General features: G+C 37.6%; 1 long non-coding RNA gene across 1 annotated transcript in view; it reads right to left on the bottom strand.

The window, feature by feature from the left end:
- Positions 1 to 278: 278 nt before the first annotated feature.
- LOC110136300 (uncharacterized) overlaps positions 279 to 21,555 on the bottom strand; it is a 158,945-nt gene continuing 137,668 nt past the window's right edge. Inside the window, exon 4 of the long non-coding RNA XR_002313600.2 lies at positions 279 to 490. This is a non-coding gene — a long non-coding RNA (uncharacterized lncRNA). The remainder of the gene's footprint in view (positions 491 to 21,555) is intronic.

Below are 21,555 nucleotides of genomic sequence, written 5' to 3'. Positions count from 1 at the left end.
ATATCTCTGACTCGTGGAGTTCAGGTGGTGTTAAATATCTAAGATTTTATGTATGGAGTTTGTAAACGGTACACTTGCAATTATATAGATTGATATTGGCTGGGTTAAACATACACACACACACACACACACACACACACACACACATGAGCAACCCTTTCCATGACAAGCAGTTCTGCTGCCAAAACTCTGCCTCTGTTTACTGGTGCTGAAAAGAAACATGGAGACAGGTTTTTTAATGAAGTAGAAAAGAATAGTAGGCAAAGGGGGCCACAGAGGACTAATGCTCTTCAGACTGTGTGACTACTCCTGGAGTGGGTAGTGAGGAGTTTTATAGCGTTCAAAGAGCAGGGCGTGATCAACTTATGGACAATTCTAGGATTGGTTGGCATCAAGGTGAAGTTTCAAGTTTCATCGACCTTCTGATTTCAATCTGTCCAGTATCTACATTCTTGTGGTCAGCAGTTTTGTCTGAAGAGAGGTCTGCTTCCTGTAAAAACAACTTAAGAATATGTATCAGGCCTCTACTTATATCTTTCATGGAACCTTGAGTTTGGTGATTCTGCTATATGGCAGAACTATAGTCTAAATTTTTACCATTCGTTAGCCCAACAGCTGTTCTCTGTTTCTATATCTTCATGTTTCCCAATCATTAGTTCTTGAGTCAGCATTTTACTTCAGAAGACAAGGAAATAAGGGCTTGTACACAGTCTCAGGTAGAAATCTACATGGGTGTGAACTCTAAATTGTTTGCAAATAGAGAGGGAGTTAATTTATTATTAGATTTAGAAAAACAATTTGCAGCCACAGTAGATTGATATAGACCAGATTACTGAACCATCCTTTAAAAAAAAAAAAAATTGAACCTTTTTTTGTGTCTTTGTTGAATTTGTTACAATATTGCTTCTGTTTTCTGTTTTTCATTGCAAGGTGCAAGAAATGTGGGATATTAGATCCCTGACCCAGGATCAAACCCTCAGCCCTGCACTGGAAGGTGGGTTATTATTATTCTTTTTTTTTTCTTCTTCTTGTTATTTATTTTAATTTGGAGGCTAATTGCTTTACAATATTGTGGTGATTTTTGCCATATATCAACATTAATCTGCCATTGGGTGTACATGTGTCTCACAATTCTGAACCCCCCTCCCATTTCCCTCTTCCCCCCATCTCTCTGGGTTGTTCTAAAGCACCAGCTTTGAGTGTGCTTCTTCATTCTGGAAGGTGGATTCTCAGCCACTTGTTCTTGTTCAGTCTCTAAGTTATGTCCGACCATTGCAACTCCATGAACTGCAGCATTCCAGGATTCCCTGGTCCTTCACCATCTCCCGGAGTTTGCTCAAACTTATGTCCATTGAATACAGTGATGCCATCCAACCATCTCATCATCTATTGACCCTTCTCCTCCTGCCCTCAATCTTTCCCAGCATCAGGGTCTTTTCTAATGAGTTGGCTCTTCTCATCAGGTGGCCAAAGTATTGGAGCTTCAGTTTCATCATCAGTCCTTCAGTGAATAGTCAGAGGTGATTTCCTTTAGGATTGATTTGCTGTCAAGTCAATATTCTTGCTCTCCAAGGGAATCTCAAGAGTCTTCTACAGCACCACAATCCAAAAGCAACTATTCTTCCCCCTCAGCTTTCTTTATGGTCCAACTCTCACACCCATATATGACAACTGGAAAAACCATAGATCTGACTATACAGACCTTTGTTGGCAAAGTGATGTCTCTGCTTTTTAATTCACTGTCCAGGTCTGGCATAGCTTCTCTTCCAAGCAGCAAATATCTTTTAACTTCATGGCTGTAGTCACTGCAGTGTTTTGGGATAAAATTTGTCACTGTTTCCACTCTTTCCCCATCTATTTGCCATGAAGTGATGGACTGGATGCCATGATCTTAGTGAAGTGATATCATCTGCATATCTGAAGCTGCTGATATTTGTCCCAGCAATCTTGATTCCACTGACCACCAGGGAAATCCCTTGAACCATTCTTGAGAATAATTGTCTTTCAAGGACTTGTAATCAGCAGGTGGTGAATTTCTTTCCAATCCTTCATCTTATCAATGTGCTGTATGAACAGAAGTTATGGCTAATAACTCAGTAGAAAATAGGTGTCTGGGTTCCATCAACAATTATGATATCTAGAATGGAATGTTTCCATTAATTAGCTGCTTTAGCTAGTCTCCACCAATATACTCAGCACCACAATTCTGAGTGGTGCTGATGACTAAAGTAATCTAGTCATCAATGTGACTCAAATGGAAATTTCAGTTTTCTCAAATATCATATTATGAAAAGAACATAATATTTTGTGTATGAGGTTTTATAGTATAAACTGTAAGAATGCAAATATAGACATTTATATAGTGTCACATGTAGATGTAGGCATGAGGAGAGAGGACTCTAAATTAGATAGATTGGTTCCTTCTCCTTCTTACAAATTCTGTGACTCTGGTCAATTAATATTGATAAGTTTCAGTTTCCTCTGAGTGAAATGGGAATTACCTCATAGGGTTCTCTCTAGTAATAGGATCCTGGATGTGGAATTTTTGGCAGAGTGAAATACATAATGAAGGTTAATTATTATTAAATAATACACAGTTGAAGAGTTTAGCTTTGGAATGAAATGTTATATTTTTCCTGTTCTAGAAACCTTAACCCAGATACATATCCCCCTCCTTATGCCACCTCCTACAGTAAACACATATACACACTTGAGCACAAAAACCCAACCCTCCAATCTGCTTGTCTGCTTGTAATTTCTCTCTCTCATTTCTCTCTTTTTCTTTTAGATAGAGTGCCTTTTCTTGTATGTCAGTCTGATATGTTCTCCTTTCCCTCCATATATTTGACTGGCCAATTCCTGTTATTCTCCAAAATTCATTTTAGGTATAATTTCTACTTGGAAGCCTTAATGAGCATCATATCTTCTCCTTGATATTTTAAACTGTAATATTGAATTCCAATTATCTATTAATGTATTTATCTCCAAGTGATCTCTCAACTAGTTGAATGGAAGAAAAAAATAAGTGTAAGCATATACTTATTTATATAAGTATTTCCATAAGATTGCATTATTCTTTTCTCAATGAAAGATCGAAATAATGAGTGAACTGGCAAACATCTATGTTTTTTACCAACAAACAAATTTATTTTTAGTTTTTTATACATTAACAATTTTGTGCTCTTTTCTATATGATTTATCACAGAATACTGAATATAATTCCCTGTGGTATACCTTAGGGCCTTGCTCTTTACCTATTTTAATTGTAATAGTCTGCATCTACCAACCCAAACTCCCAGCCCATCCCTCTCCCTCCCCAAGCCTTGGTAACCACAAGGGTGTTCTCTATAAGTCTCTTTCTATTTTGTAGATAGGTTCATTTGTGCCATAGTTTAGATTTCACATATAAGTGACATCATATGGTATGTGTTTCTTTTTCTAACTTACTTCATTTGCTGCATCCAGCACAGCAGGTGAGAAAGACTTGAAATGGGGGTAAGTGCAAAATGAAAAGACAGATACATATAATTTGGCAAGCGGGGAGTCAGGGGGCCCTCCTGCTCTCCATGGCAGGAAGACAAAATGGCTCATTTTTAGCCCACACTTTTACTGGCAAAAGTCACATGAGATCATTAGGAAATAGTTATACTGGGGAGTTTGATCAGTGCACCATAAGCAGGGAGTGAAGTTAAGGCTCTGCTGTTGATCAGGAGCATCTTGTCTTGTTTCCATGGAGATGGACACAGGGGCAGGCAGTGAAGCTGAGCAGAGAGCACTTCCCACCCCAAGAATGTCTGTTTTGCATGTTTACTAGGACAATCACAAGGGTGCAGTTTGCCACACCCTTGAGTCATGCAGCAGATTCCTGTCTCTGCTCCACCAGGCTGCAACATCACTTAGTATGATAATCTGACTTGCATCCATATTGTTGCAAATGAAATTATTTTCTCCTTTTGTAGGGCCAAGTTGTAGATCATTGTATATAGGTACCATTCATTTGTCAATGGACATTTGTTCCCATGTCTTGGAAACTGTGAATTGTGCTTCTATGAACAGTCCTAGGAATGGAATTGCTAGGCTAAATGGTAATTTTATTTTTAGTTTTCTGAGGAACCTGCATACTGTTTTCTATATTGGCTGTACCAACTACATTTCCACCAACAGGGTAGGAGGGCTCCCTTTTCTCCATACCCTTTCCAGCATTTGGTATTTGTAGATTGTTTAATCATGACCATTACGACCAATGTAAGGTTGTACCACATTGTAGTTTTAATTTGCATTTCTCTAATAATTAGTGATGTTGAGAATTTTTACATGTGCCTTTTGGCCATCTGTATATCCTGATGGGGAAATAAATGCCTATTAAATCCTGCTCACTTTTGATTGGATTGGTTTTTTGTTATTGTTGAATTATATGACCTATCAGTATATTTTGGAAATTAAGCCAAATATTATTATATACCAAGAATATGTAATGTCTAGAATTAATCAGCAAAAAAGAAATCTACTAAAAGATAGTCACATAATTTTTAATTTAATAGGGGTTTGAACAAATGAACTGCTATTTAAGGAGATTACTGTCTTTTAAGATAATCCCTTTGGTTTTATACTCTCTATCAGGGAATTTATTTGAACTGAAAAGCAATGATTCAAGATTTATACCTAAAATGCAATGCCTATTTCTTAAATTAAATAAGATCCATGATAACAAATGAAGCCTGAAAAAAACCATAAACAGATACTATATTTTAAATCACTTTACAAAGTAATCCATGATGATGATATGAAGAAAAACTTTGACAGGGTTTACAATATAAACCAATTACTTTCTCGTTATTATCAGAAATAGAGATTGACATATGATGAAAAAATGAAAAAGACAAAGTATCATAAGAATGATTGATAATCATAAGAAACATATCTGGAGGTAGATGATAATTAGGAACATTAAAAACACAAATGAAAAGATATACACAAGAACACACACAACTTCAAAGAGAAATCCATATGAGTGTAATGTATTAATAAATATATTGAAGGCATGAGGAGAAGAGGATGACAGAGAATGAGATGGTTGGGTGGAATCACCAACTTGATGGACTTGAGTTTGAGCAAGCTCTGGGAGCTGGTGATAGACAGGGAAGCTTGGCATGATGGGGTCGCAAAGATCAGACATGACTGAGCACCTGAACTGATGGAAGAAAAAATAATAATGAAATCTGTAAAGTATCAGATTGAAAAAAACTAAGTATTAACAAGGAAAGCATGATAGAATCCCAAAATGGGAACTCAGAGTTCTTACTGAGGAAGAATTATATCCAGCATTTCACACAATGATGATTTCAGATAGCATGTCTCAATTACCTCAGTTCTTAAATCTACTAGCTTTTAAATGATGCAACTTTACCATTTGATCATAATTTAAGACCATGAAACTAAGATGACTTTTTTGTTGTCAACTTAATGGGTTATTTATTAATGATTTCTGCCCTTTTTGGGTGATGCTAACATTGTAGATCTTGATCAACTGACAAGATAGTTCTATATTTATACTTTTTTTTAGATTAAAACTTAAAGTTTGCTTATGGTTTTCTAAAAAATCCTGATTGAGAAAACAAACATATATTCTTTAGTGTTATTAATATTTCAGCTGTCTATTTATTTTCTAAGATCTTTTTAAACTGAACTAGTGTGAAGACTAATTAATCACTGCACCCCAAACACCATGATCCCTGCACATAACCATTTCCTGCCTCGCCTCTTTGAATATAGCAAAAGACTTGATAATCAACTTTAGAAAAATAATTATGAAAGCTTTTAAACCCTAATAACTTCCTCTATATGTAATAAAAAGAAGTAGTGAAGGGTTGTTGCTGAGCCATCAAAGACACTGGGATTCTTGGCCTCCAGAGGAGAGGAATTCAATCTGGGGCTGGTGACAAGGCTTGATCACTTAGAACTTTTGTGTAATAAAATTTTATTAAAGTATAGAAGAGATAGAGAGAGCTTCTGACATAGGCATCAGAAGGAGGCAGAAAGAGTGTCCCCCTGCTAGTCTTTGGCAGGATGTTATATAGCTACTAGCAGGCTGCTAATGAAAGGAATGTCTCAAAACTCAGAGAGTGGCACCAGGCCCCTCATCCACAACATACATTTTGAGATAACACTGACACAAGGTGAGTTGTCCCAGACCATAAAATAATTGACATGATTCTTTAAGAAAGGCAGGTTTCCAAACAGCGACATAGTCTCATTAACATAGCTTAAGAGAATATTTGAATTAGTAAAACATACTGGTTTGTCAAGTGGTTCTGAGTCTTAGGCTGAACTGACTTGAAGACAGAGTCTAGGGTAAATGCATAGTTTATTAACACAGCTTAAGAAAAACATTTCCATAAGGAAAACACATTGGTTAGCTCAAGTTTTAAGAAAAGTTCAGGTGGGACCAGTTGTCATGCTGGCAACACAGAATTTTTTAAAAACCTCCTTTTATATAGTTTGTATAGAGAAAGGGGAAAAAAAATCTGACCCTTTTGGTTTGTTTCCTCCTGCCTCTTAAGAGAGAGATAAAAACTGTCTGACATTTGCAGCCTATTTCCTCCATTTGGTGACCCCTAGCCTTCCTGCCTGTTACTGCCCTCTCAATTGGTTCATTATATCAGAGATGGACCATCAGAACTCCATACCATGCTCTTCTCTGTCCTCAGGTGACTGAAGGAGCAATCAGCAATGTATTTGAAAACCATTTATTTCCTGGAGCCTTAGATTTTCAATCAATGCTTAGTTCCAGGCAGACTCTACTAATTACATAGATAGCATATGAGTGAAAGTTAATGGGACATCTCTAATTAGAATACGAGGTGTTGGATCATAACTGAATTTTATGTCAAGAAACATTGACATCTGGATAAGAAACATCATGTGGTTAAAATATTAATATGGTGGGCTAAAGGAAAATGAGGAAAAATATAGATCATTTCTTCAAGAGTAAGGAATGATGTTAACTCCAATGTAGCCTGAACAGGCAGTGAAATCTAAAGAACACATATTGCATTACATAGCTGGAACAAGATGCCCCAGATCACTGCAACCATTCTCTTATGTATTAACTCATTTTTTAAAATTTTACTGTCTTTATTAATCAAATCGGGAACAACTTATATCTTTACAGTACAACTTATATCTTTACAATATATTTACAAACTTTTAGAGCTTTCTAATCCATAAACATGGCACTTCTCATCATTTATTTAGATTTATTTAATGTCTTTCAGTAAATTAATACAACTTTCTCTTCAAAAATCTTGCTTATTTTGGGGGCAAGACAGTCCTGGGTAATTTATAATTGATGCTTTTATAACTGGTACCATTTTTATTTTCTAACACTGCATAGATGGAGGATAGAAATATTTTTTATGTGTATTGACCATGCATCCCAACATTTTGAAAACTAATATTAATTCCAAAAAGCTATCTGCATATATTCTGGATTTTGTATATAAATCATCCTATTGCATGAATAGCATTTCTTTCTTTTTTTCCATTTATTTTTATAAATATGTGCAGAAAACTTTTATGTTGAATATTTTTATCATCTACCTTTTGTGGATGAGAAAATTGAGGCTCAGAGAGGGTAAGTAACTAAGTCACTCAAGTTAAACTGGGTAGTAAAATGTAGAAACTGGGATTTGAACCAGGTAATCTGCTTAAAAGCCAGTATCCCTAACCATTAGCTCTATACCTCCTGCCTCCTATCAAGCCTGTTAGAGGAATCAAATAAGGATGACTGAATGAAAGTGACTTTTAAAGCACCAGCATGTGTAAAGACTTAATAATGGACTCGAGAAATATGTGGAGTGATTGATGATTAGGCTTGCCAATAAGAACACTAGCAAGGAAATGGTGTGACCAATCTATTAGTGAGTGCTACAAGTATTTGAATAATTTATTTCATTTGAGTATTATTTGAATTTTAACTTTGTATTATATTAGCCTCAATAAACTGAACAGAGGAGTTCATGCAATATTCCAGTGACTTTATCATGTTTATAATTTACTACAAATATTCTGCTAGTTCCAGAAATTCCTTGAAGAGAGAAACTACCTTTACAACATGCTATGCCCTGCAGGGCTATCTCAGGGCTTTGGAGTAGGCATTCTATAAATTTTTGTTAAATAAATATATGAGTTAATTATAATTCTATTTATATTAAGATTTTATTCAAAGAAAATATCTGCTTCATTTTTGGAGGGCCTAGATTTAAAATTATTTAGAGTCTCTGAGTCTGTGCCAGAGGCGTTTTTATAAACAGAAGCCTCCTGAGGTTCCCTCATCCCCTACTTCCCACCAAGCTTATATGTTCTTCTCCTATAGTAACTGCCATCACAGTCCTGATGGTGGAGAAAGCAGGGCTTCAGTCAAATGTTCTTTAACATCAGCGTCTCTACTGAGTGGAAGGGAATTGATTATGACAGTTGCCAAAATGCAAGAAAACAATTTAAAAGCTAAAAATGGGCTAAATGATATCTCTGATTTTAAAAAGTCAAGTTCTATTTATCAGTAACTTAAGAGCATTCCAAATGAACAGAACCATGAGATAAAGAATGCAGAACTACAAGGCCCATTTTGAGAAAATAAAAATTCATACATTTCTCTCTTTCCTTATGCTGAAAAATGATCACAGAATCCCTTTATCTGAGTTTACAATAGCATGAAACTAAATGTTTTTCAATGAGAATTTAATTCCTGATAATGTATAAAAAAAGGCAGAGTATTCATTTTCGGCAAGTTTGCTGTTACTGGCTACCTTACGACTCATTCAATGTCAATGCCAGTTGATTTGAAACCATCATTTAAAAACTCCATTTACCTGAATGTGAGCTGTTTAGTGGAGCAACAAGTGGTGAAACATTTACTAAAACAAGCTCAGCTTGAAGTTGGAACACAAAAGGATACTATTATTATTATTACTAAATTATAAGCAGAAACGTAATGAGAAGTAACTATTGAGATAAAGTCTAGTAAAATAAGCAAGCAAAATCTATGTATGAGTCAGCATATCCTAATTCCTAACAGCAACTCCTGATATACTCCTGAAAAAGTTCTAATCTAGAGTAGAGGCTGTTATCTTTCCTTAGTATTTTTACTGTTTTGTTCTAAAAACGCATGGCTACATAGCTTAAACTAGTACTGTATTTGAGATGTTGCTCTAAAATAAATCTCTCCTGACATGGATTTATAGGTTGGCCTGAAGTATATTTTAACCTCATGGTTTGGTTATTTTTATGCTATTTGAGATGTTTCTAAAAAAATTTTAAGTGTCAAACCACATAAATTTCATATGTCCCTTAAAGCCATTTAGACATTTTTCTCATTACTGATGATGAGTAAAAATCATTTTTGGAGGTAGCAGTGTATGGGTTTCACTATCTCATTTACCATAGATATAAGTTTGTTTCATTCCTGTTTTTTATAAGCAATAATGCAGCTGTGCAAGACATTTGCCAATTGTTAACTCTCTTTGTGTGTGTGCAGAGGAACTGATTATGATTTAACACTCCAACACTCAGGCAAACCATTCTCTTACCCACAAATCCCCACAGAAGACAGACATCAGATCTAATGCCAGTATTCTCCAGGACTTTCCTACTTGCCCTACTATTTTCTGAGTCCATGGTAACAAAAAAAAAAAAAAAGCTGGGACAGAGATCTTCACTCTCCCTGCTCCATCCTCCGACATAGCATGTTTGTTATTCACGTGCTCAACACACTAAGAATATGAAATTGACTCAGTGTTATTTCTCTAACTTCCCCTCCTTTTCACTCAAGGGAAAAATAACAAACACCACTGAAAAGGAGTAGTTATTACAAAGTATCTCAAATATACTCCAACTTCTTTATTAAGTAAACTATAAGATGTATTATGCTTTGGCAATGTTTTGCTTAAAGACTTTACAATTTCATGGAGAGCTAACACGAGGAACAGGCAGAGTTGGGTATAAAGGCCAAGAGCCACACTTAGCATCAGGGTCCAGAAAGAGGCCTCGTGCTTCAACACAGAGTCCAGAAATGCTTCAGAGAACTTTGGTTCCCAACAAGATGGGGAACTAACCAGTCTGCAGACTACCCACTTCCCCCAAAATGCAGAGACAATTCAAAAAAAGGGGTAAGATATATTCCAATAAATAAGTTTTAAAATAAATGATTTATTTTTAAAGTCCTATTTTATTTACTTATATTTAATTAAAATAAATTTAGTTTTCAAAATTAAAAATCAAAACAAGCAAAAAATACTTGACAAGTTTTAGGGAGACTGAGGGCTATGATGAACTCGTCATTGAGGATGTGAAGGAGGCATGGGAGGAAAGCAGCTGTAGGTAGGGCAGGAAGTGCATGATGTGGCAGTAAAGGGTTGGTGGGGGGAAAGCTTCTAAAATTCTTCATCTTGCACCCAGGCCACCCCCAATGAGCTCTGAGACAGTCTTATTTCCTTCGTTGGAGGAATCAGCTATGCCAGGCTGTGTGTTCCAGCACATGGTCTTCGAGACAAAGGCAGAGCAAAACCGTGCAGGGATGAAGAGCCAGCGGTGGCAGATGTGGGTGACCGGCTATCCCTGGCTGTTCACTCCTGGATACTCCATCTTCTCCTTACGCATTTAAGGTTTACAGATCTACAACACTGACAGATGATTTTTCTCATGGGATGATGGGCAAATGGCAATAATAAACATTTATTTTTGATTATTTTTTATTTATTAAATTACTCTCTACCCATTTCAATGTATGACAAAAACTACTGCAATGATGTAAAGTAATTAGCCTCCAACTAATAAAAATAAATGGAAAAAAAAATAAAAAATAAAATAAAACAAACAACAAAAAAAAATCTTACTAGGACTGACAGAATTGGGCCTGACTTTGGGTGTTTCCTCAGTACATGTAAACATTCACAGCAGCTGGTGAGCCTAGAGGAATAGAAATTTAAAAGCTCAAGTAGCAACATTTTAGAATTCTGAGTACCTTACTTCAAAAGAAAACAGATAACACATATTGTTTAAAATAGAATTGGAACAAAGGACCAAAAATTTAGAATATGTATCATAGATATTTAAGAGGAGATGAGGGATGATATTGGCATTATAAGACAAGAAAAATAAATCATAAATGAAATAAATTGTAGTATAAAATATACTAATTGAAAAGAAGAATGAACACATTAATTGATATCAAGAATACACAGCATAAGTAGTAGAGGGATCCAGCTTGGGAAAAAAGAACAATTATTGAAAGACTAGACAGAAACTCCAGCCCAGAAGATACCAACAAAGGATGGAGATATAAAAGATTATATATATATATAAAACAAAACTAACAGATGTGGAAGACAGAATTTAAACTTTCAGAATACGCACTAGGCTCTGCACAAAGAAACAAAATTTAAAATGCTCATGAGAAAATAGATTAAAGAATAAAAAGCCAGTATTAAAGATTAAAAAAAAAACATAGAGTTTAAAATGTCAGACAGGAGAAAAATGACATATTTGAACATGTTTACACAAGTTTGGGCTTCTCTGGTAACTCAGCTGGTAAAGAATCTACCTGCAATTCAAGAGACCCCAGTTCAATTCCTGGGTAGGGAAGATAAGTTGGAGAAGAGATAGGTTACCTACTCCAGTATTCTTGGGCTTCCCCGGTGGCTCAGATGGTAAAGAACCCACCTGCAATGTGGGAGACCTGGGTTCAATTCCTGGGTTGGGAAGATCCCCTAGAGGAGGGCATGGCAATCCACTCCAGTATCGCTGACTGTAGAATCAAGCCCATGGACAGAGGAGCCTGGCGGGTTACAGTCCATGGAGTCATAAAGAGTCAGACATGAATGAGTGACTAAACATAGCACAGACAAGTTTAGACATTATGCAACATTTTTAAAATATCAAAGAAAAAAAATTCTAGATGCTTAAAAAAAAAAAAAAAAAGCAGGCTACCTCTTGAACAGATAATCAGACCTGTATCAGAATTGTTCTCAGTAACTTAAGATGTAAGAAGAAATGGAGATCTTTTGAATTAAAGAGAAACAATTTTGAAACAAATTTTCTATCATGTGTAGAACTGCAATAAAAGTAGTTTCAATTATAAAATGTCTTAAATCATTTGGACATGGAATGTCACATGGAATAAAATATTTTTAAGAGGAAATACTAAGAGATACAGGGAATGCTGCTAGAGGTATGTGAATTAAGGTTATTCAATTATTTTAATGAAGTTTGTTGATGTTTATAATAAAAGTAAGATCAAAAAATAAATATATATATATAATATATGAAATATAATTAAAGACTAAGAGCTTTTGGTGATTGGGAATGAGTGGGGGAGAGACATAAGACAGGACTAAACTACTTGAACTTAAAAAAGAAGATAGAGAAAATAATGTGTTTAATAAGGTAGTGGTGGTAAATAAACGTGAATAGGGAACTTCAATTAATAGCTACTACTTAAGAAATAAAAGCAAAATCGCTAATCCTTACATACAACAAAGAAAATTAAAATCCATCAAAAAGAAAGGAAAGGAGGCATAGGTGAAAAAAAGAGATTGCAAATCAAATATTTAAGATGTCAGAGTAATATTCCATTGTGTATATGTACCATAGCTTTCTTATCCATTTGTCTGCTGTTGAATCTGTTCTAATGAGATGGATGAAACTGGAACCCATTATACAGAGTGAAGTAAGCCAGAAAGATAAACACTGATACAGTATACTAACACACATATATATGGAATTTAGAAAGATGATAACAATAACCCTACATGCAAGACAGAAAAAGTGACACAGATGTATAAAACAGACTTTTGGACTCTATGGGAGAAGGCGAGGGTAGGATGATCTGAGAAAACAGCATTGAAACATGCATATTATCAAGTGTGAAACAGATCGCCAGCACAGGTTGGACACATGAGACAAGTGCTCAGGGCTGGTGCACTGGGAAGACCCCTCCCACCTCCCTGATTGGGATGGGGAACACATGTAAATCCATGGCTGATTCATGGCAATGTATGGCAAAAAGCACTACAATATTGTAAAGTAATTAGCCTCCAACTAATAAAAATAAATGAAAAATAAATAAATAAGGTGTCAAATAAATAGCTGTCTTATAGTAGAAAGCGTTAAATCACTCATTAAGACAAATATATTGGGATATATCTTTTAAGAGTAAAAATGTAATTCAAAGAATGAGTCAAACTAAAAACAATAAACAGGACAATAACAGGAAGATTAAACATAAAAAGACAAAAGACAAAAAGTGATATATCAAAGACATATGAAAAGAAACTGGGATAAAAATATTAATAACTGTCACAAATCGATTTTTTTTAAGATGAAAGAGATCAGAACACAAAAGTTTTGCTACATATTATAAAAATGAGCAATGAACAAGAAGATAAGCCATCACAAACATACATGTGCCTCATTTATAGCATCAAAACAATGACTATGACTTACAGAGAAAAGAGATAAACTCAAAATTACCACTGGGGATTTTATTGTGTATCAGAAACTGATTATCCAAGTATGCCAAAATAAATATAAATAAATAAGCACATGCATGTGAAAACATAACTTATACAATTTATAGACTTTGGGTGAGATATTCAACATGTATTATGCAATTCATTTCTCACAAAATTTCTGTAAGGAATATATTTCTATCTCTATTTTGCAGATAAAGAAATTGAAGTTTAGGAAGATTAAATTGCCTCAATCACAGACTAGTAAAAGGAAGAGCTGGTATTAGGAATTCTCTCATATCTGACCAGATGCCAGTTTCCCGGGTGGCACAGTGGTAAAGAATCTGCCTGCCAATGCAGGAGACTCAAGAGATGTGGGTTTGATCCCTGGGTCAGAATGATTCCCCTGGTGTAGGAAATGGCAAGCGATTCCAGTATGCTTTCCTGTAAAATGCAATAGACCGAGGAGTCTGGAAGACTACAGTCCAGGAGGTCACAAAGAATTGGACACGACTGAGTGACTCAACACACACACATTACATTGACCATATATCATTCCTGGCTGTCTTCTGCCATGCCAGTCTCACCAGAAAAATACAAAGGCCTCCAATATGCACATGTATTTCCAATCCATGTGGGGAAGAATTCAGTCATTCTGAAGTCTCACAGACTTGACACAAGCAGACAAGACAGAACTAAAATTTTGGATTACATGTTCCTTATACTGAGGCTCCAAAGCCTTGCTTTATAAGCTTTGTGACTAGGTGAATTATTTACCCCCTAAGCCTAAGTTCCTTCAGTACAGGGCAAATTTAATTTTTTTAGAAACAAACTCTCATAGCATTGTTTTGAAGGTTGAATGAAATAATACATATTAAGTTCAGTGCCCGATTCAAAGTAGTTACCAAATAAATAAAAGCAAAAGGAAAATTTGTATAATTATTACTCTGAAAGAGCTATTGTTAGAATCAACAATGGCTTAAGCAGAAGACATCAGATAGTTGGTCTCTATCCTAACAAAGTAATTTCTGGAAAAGCCTGGAGACGTTCAGTTTCTTTCAAGTTGGCTTAGCAGTTAATGAGGAAATATCCTGAATCTCTTGAGAAATGAGATTGCAAGTCTGAGTTATACTGTTTGAGCTCTTTGTGGAGAAATGGTAAGACTGAGTGTAGTGATCCAATGATCCTATTCCATCCACACATGTGAATACTGTTGGTGGGAAAATCCACTGAACATGCAACTTGATATTGCAAGAAATTTCTCGTGGTCATCGTCTCATAGTGCATGTACCCAGTAATAAAGAACAATGAATGCATCTCTTGAAAATATGAAAGTTTGCATATCTCAGTAAAATAGTCTACTGCTGAATTCTAGTAGTGCCGAGAGAAACTGGGAGTTGTAAAGCAATATCTTCAGTGTTGAAGAGATTTCCCTTGCTTCTCTGTGTGTGATCTGTGCATCAGTAGCATCAGCATTATATGGAGCTATTAGAAATGCAGAACATTAGACCAGACCAGACCTACAGTTTTAGAATGTGTTTAACAAGATTAACAGATGATCCATATACACTTTAAAGTTTGAAAAATAACTGGAATATACTGAGTGCTGATAAATGATCATAGGAAGCAAATGATCAAGACTGTGGGAGTAATCCAAGTGAGGAATGATTGTGATCTGAAATAGAGAAGCAATGAGAAGAGGGGATGAATTTGAGAGCATCTTAGGCTTATACTTGATGGTCCCTAGTAACTGGTTAGGAGAAATATGAAATTTAAAAGTACTATAATAAAAATATAATTAAAGGCAGTTTGTCTTGGAATATTTCATGCTTTTCTTCTCCCTCCCCTCCAAAAGGACAGCTATAAAGTTCAGAGTGAAGTCAATTTTAAGGCCATATTCCAGAAAATAAAACTTTCACTGTGATAAGCAAGCAGGTGACAAGTTTAGCTTCCAAGAAACAACATATTTTTTCTTGTCTTTGCTCTATTTACTCTTTTTGAAACCATTTACTTTCATGTGCTTGGGAAAATAAAATGTGCCTGAGGTTTCCTATTCCTTAGGAGCTAGCTCTCTTTCATATTCATTGGAAGGACAGCTGAAGCTCCAATATATTATTCAACTGATGTAAACAGAAAGACTAATTGGAAAAAAACCCTGATGCTGGGAAAGATTGAAGGCAAAAGGTGGCAGAGAATGAGATGGTTAGATAGCTTCACCAATTCAATAGCAAATTCCAAGACAGAGGAACCTGGTGTGATGCAGTCCATGGGGTCTCAAAAGAGACCCAACTGAGCAACTGAACAACACCTCTACCTTAGAAAGGCCTAATGTGGGGATTATAATTACTTTGCTCTAGTCACTAGAACAAACAATTTTTTCCCATCCCATTGCATTTATCCTCCCTTGCCTCCCCTTATGACAGAAATGGCAAAATATCAAAGATTGAGATGATAATGCAGGACTATGTGGGAAAAAAAAAGTCATCACTTAATCCTGCACATGCTTCCAGACAGCAAAATATGAATATTTCTAGACAAAATGACTTCTCAGGTGCCAGAGAAGTCACAAAAAGATTTGTTTCAGAATGTTCCATTAATAATACCTGATTTTTTCACTCAGATCATCTCCTCTATGCATCTCCCTCTCTAATCTGTGTAGAGGGGCTTCCACTTCTGGCCTTGACTGAGTACTGGGACTAGACCAGCTCTATGACATAGGGAACAAGAGCTTTCGGACACTTGACAACAGGAAGGGCTTGCTGTAAGCTCTGAGTGGGAAAAAAACAAAAAACAAAAACAAAAAAAAACAAGGTAAGCACTGTGACCACGAAGTAGGTATTATGTTTGGAAGCATTTCCCATTCTAAGTGCAAGGGGAGAGGATCCGAGCAGAACACAGTAATTTCATAATCAGATGTCATACTTTATCATGTTATTAGAAAAAGACTGAATGCTTTCCCCCTAAGATCTGGATTTAGGTTATAATGTTCACTTTATGATTTCAGTTCAGTATTATGTGGGGATCCCAGGCCCCTGGGGGTCTTAGCAATCATATGTACAGATTGGAAAGGAAAAAGTAAAGCCATTTTTATTTGCCAATAATAATAAAAAATGATAACAATAATAATTTATGTAAAAATGCTAAAGAGACTACAAATTTTTTTTTTCTGAAATTATAAGTAAATTTAGCATGATCACAGGGTATGAGGCCAATTTCAATATGCCACCTACAAACTACTGGAGTTTCATATCAAATATGCAATTAAAACAGTATTAAAAGTTATGATTACCTAGGTATATATTTCACAAATTGTCACACTAGAAGCTATAAATCATTGCTGAGGAAAGTTAAAGAAAATAAATTGAGAAAGGTATCATACATGGAAAAATGAGCTCTCATGCAATGCTTTTGACATGCAAGATAGTGCAACCACTTTGGGAAACAGTTTAATTAATTCTAAAAGAAATTGATGTATACTCTTCATATGTAGCAAACATATATCTTTCACTGAGATTTCCCTCCAAGAAAAGACATGTTACTGGGTTGTAAGGAGCATATGTTGCTGTTTTTAGTACTTATCTCTGTAATAGCCTGCCTTAGCATTTGGTCTGAGATCATGCTATTTTCAGTGTGACCTGCAACTGATGACTAAGCAGGGAGGTAACAAAAGGGCCTAGCCATTTCTGTACAAAGTGAGATTTCCTTCATTGGTGATGTTTAATCTTGAACTCACTGTTGGGCTTTCAGAGACATTTTCTGGTGTGTGTTGTTGTCTGAAATATTTCACTACCAAATCCTGCTCACAACCCCCCTCCCCATCACAGGTATTATTCTTGTATAAAACTTTCTCTCAGTGTCTGCTTCCCAGCAAACCCAACCCAGGACAGTTGGCACTGTGCGTGATGTGCAAAGGCAAGTTGATGGGGGACTGGATTATCCAGCAGCTAGTTGGGAATGAAGACTCAACCCAGAGGTGGTCCCAAGATGCTGGAGGAATAGGACAAGGAGACTACTTTCTCCCCCCAAAATTTATTAAAAGATCATATGAATGTTGAGCAACTTCCACAGAATAACTTCTGAAAGCTGGCAGAGGATACCAGGCACCCAGAAAGACAGCCCAATCTCTTCAAAAGGAGGTAGGACAAAATATAAAAGACAAACACTGAGACAAAAGATTTAGGGACAGAAGCCTGTATTGGGGAGGTAGTCAGGAAGGAGGAGAAGTCTCCACACAGTAAGAAGCCAACTCACAGGCGTGTATATAGGGAGTTTTGGAACCTCAGAGGGCAACAAAACTGGGAGGGAAAAAGAAAAAAAAAAAAAACACAGAATACACACCTATCCACAACCACCAGTGGAGAATTGGCATCCTCTACCAGCGAGTGGGAGCTGGGCAGGGAGGTGTGGGCTGCATCATCCATCCTTAGGGTAAGGATGGGGCCTGAATGCCCTGAGGATAAACTGAGGGAGCAAATGTGAGATAGCAACCCCAAACCATTTCCCATGAAAGACTCAATCCTGGCATCCTCACAGAACAAAGGATTGAGCAAATACCGAAGGAGAGCAAGCCGGCTGCCTGTAGGGCCCTCCATCCCTGGAGGTAGAGAGGCAGCAAGCTAAAGCCAGGGCCGGAAGGCAAGGGGCTGCTGCAATCTTGGACCCAGAGACAGCATCTTCCACCAGACTGTGAGCGGGCTCCCAGTTGCTAACTTCGTCTTCCTGGGATCCTGGACTGTTGACATCTGCCAGGAGTGTCACAGCCTGAGATCAGCTCCCCCGAGGAGAGGCACCGCACACCTGAGGCTGTTCTCACGGCGCACCCAGGAAACCAGGCACCAGGGGCTGGGCAGGTGAATAGGACACATTGCCCACCTCGGGCGGCCCTGTTGCCAAGCACTGGTCTCCTGAGCTGCTCGGACCTGGGAAGGGCACGGAACACACAGCGCATCCAGGTCTGTGCCCTTACGGGGCACCCGAGAACCTGAGCGGCTCAGACCTGGGAAGGGCAGGAAGCGCAGGGCCCACGTGGGGCAGTGCGCTTGCAGAGCGCCCTGGAGCCTGAGCAGTGTGGACCCGGGAAGCACATGCTGCCTTCGGCTGTGGCAAACCCAGTGCGTCCATCCGCTGCGAGCACTCCCCGCACTCGCCAGTGGCGTTTGTTTGCAGTGTCCCTCGCTTCCCACAACACAGCCCAACAAGTGAGCCTAAATAAGTGGCCACCTCTGCTCCCTTGTGTCAGGGTGGAAATTAGACTCTGAAGAGACCTGCAAACAGAGAAAGCCAAAATAAACAAAGAAGGGGGAACCACTCTGGAAGTAACAGCTATAACAGATTAAAATCCTGCGTTTAATACTGGAAACATTTGAGGGGCACCTATAGACCTTGAGAACAAGTACAAGTCAGAACCAGGGCCGTTCTGACATCGAAATGACCCCTCACTGCCCACAACAGTCTCAGAGAAATTCCTACATATATTTGTACTATTATTTTTTAATTAAAAAAAAATCTTTATTACTTCTTTAACTTACACTTTTATATTCTACTATTACATTCCAAAACAAACCCCTATTTAAAAACAAAAACAAATTCCATTTTTAATTATTATGATTGATTCTGCTTTGTATTCTTTATATTGTGTTTTTGAAAGTCTAACCTCTATTCCAATGCAAATAAATCATCTATTCTGATGTGAAGAAGTGACTCTTTGGAAAAGACCCTGATGCTGGGAAAGATTGAAGGCAGAAGGAGACAGGGATGACTGAGGATGAGATGGTTAGATAGCATCACTGACTCGATGGACATGAGTATGAGCAAGCTCTTGGAGGTGATGATGGACAGGGAGGCCTTGCATGCTGTAGTCCATGGGGTCATAAAGAGTCACACACAACTGAACAACTGAACTGAACTGAACCTTTATTCCAGGTCTATAATATTTGCTTTTTGATTTGCTATCAATTTTGTACCTCTAAGAATCTGATGTCCAGATTCCATTTTCACTTAGGGATTTGATTACAGATTCGATTGCTCCCTCCCCTTTTGACTTTCCCTTTTCCCCTCCCCTTGTGGCTCAGCTGGTAAAGAATTTGCCTGCAATGTGGGAGACCTGGGTTTGATCCTTGGGTTGAGATGATCCCCTGGAGAAGGGAAAGGCTACCCACTCCAGTATTATGGCACGGAGAATTTCATGGACCATGCAGTCCATGGGATCGCAAAGAATTGGACGTGACTGAGTGATTTTTGCTTTCAATTTACTTTTCTCCTCCAGGTCACCTCTATCCCCCTCCTCTCTCTTTGCTTCTCTACATAACTCTGTGAATCTCTCTGGCTGCTCCAGGCTGTGGAGAGCACTTAGTGATTAAATCAGTGGCTAGGTTGCTCTCTTTTGGTCCCCCCTTTTATCCTCCTGGCTACCTCTATCTCCCTCATCCCTCTTCTCTTCTCTATATAACTCTGTGAATCTTTCTGGGTGTTCCTGGCTGTAGAGAATTGTTTCACCAATAAACCTAGGGCTTTTATCATGTATGCTATATGGATGGAGAAGTCTTGAGGCTAGTGTAAGAGAAGGACTGAAATTCAGAAGCAGGAGGCTTAACTCCAAAACTTCAGAACATCAGAGAACTCCTGACTCCAGGGAACATTAATAGACAAGATCTCACCCCAAATTCTTCACACCTACACTGAAACCAAGCTCCACTCAAGAGCCAACAAGTTCCAGAGAAAGACACACCATGATAATTCTCCAGAAAAACAGGAACACAACCCCGAATATTAAAAGATGGGCTTCCTGAAGCCATGTTAAACCCATAGACACCCCAATACTCACTACTGGGCACGTTATTGCACTCCAGAGAGAAGAGATCCAGTTCGATCCACCAGAACACAGATACAAGTTCCACCAACCAGGGCACCTTGACAAGCCATTAGTCCAACACCAACCACAAAGAGAAGACTCCACAATTAAGAGAAACCATGACCTTCCAGCCTGGTCATGAATGAATGAAATGAAGCAGAGAGGAAAAACATAAAAAAGAATTAAAAGAAGTAAAAACAACCTCAGAGACCTCTGGGACAATGTTAAATGCCCCAACATTCAAATCCCAGAAGAAGAAGTCCCAGAAGAAGAAGACCAAAAAAAAAAAAAAAAAGAAGCATAAGGAAATACTTGAGGAGATAATCATCGAAAATTTCCTTAATTTGGGAAGGAAATAACCACCCAAGTCCAAGAAACCCAGAGCACCCCAAACAGGATAAACCCAAGACAAAACATCCCAAGACACATATTAATCAAACTAATAAAGATCAAACACAAAGAGCAAATATTAAAAGCAGCAAGGGACTGCCATATGACCCAGTAATACCACTCCTGGGCACACACATCGAGGAAACTAGATCTGAAAGAGGCACGTGCACCCCAATGTTCATCGCAGCACTGTTTATAACTGCCAGGACATGGAAGCAACCTAGATGCCCATCAGTAGACAAATGGATAAGGAAGCTATGGTACATATACACCATGGAATATTACTCAGCCATTAAAAAGAATTCATTTGAATCAGTTCTAATGAGATAGATGAAACTGGAGCCCACTATACAGAGTGAAGTAAGCCAGAAAGATAAAGACCAATACAGTATACTAACACATATATATGGAATTTAAAAGATGGTAATGATAACCCTATATGAAAGACAGAAAAAGAGACACAGATGTACAGAACAGACTTTGGGTCTCAGTGGGAGAAGGCGAGGGTGGGATGTTATGAGAGAATGGCATTGAAACAAGTATACTATCAAGGGTTAAACAGACCACCAGCCCAGGTTGGATGCCTGAGACAAGTGCTCAGGGCTGGTGTACTGGGAAGACCCAGAGGGATGGGATGGGGAGGGAGGTGGGAGGGGGGATCGGGATGGGGAACACGTGTAAATCCATGGCTGATTCATGTCAATGTATGGCAAAAACCACTACGATATTGTAAAGTAATTAGCCTCCAACTAATAAAAATAAATTAGGGGGGGAGGGAAGCAGCAAGGGAAAAGCAACAAATAACACACA

Source organism: Odocoileus virginianus, chromosome 10, assembly GCF_023699985.2.
Source record: "Odocoileus virginianus isolate 20LAN1187 ecotype Illinois chromosome 10, Ovbor_1.2, whole genome shotgun sequence".
In the NCBI taxonomy this organism is placed as follows: Eukaryota; Metazoa; Chordata; class Mammalia; order Artiodactyla; family Cervidae; genus Odocoileus; species Odocoileus virginianus.
This window is presented reverse-complemented; position numbering and strand designations above follow the sequence as displayed.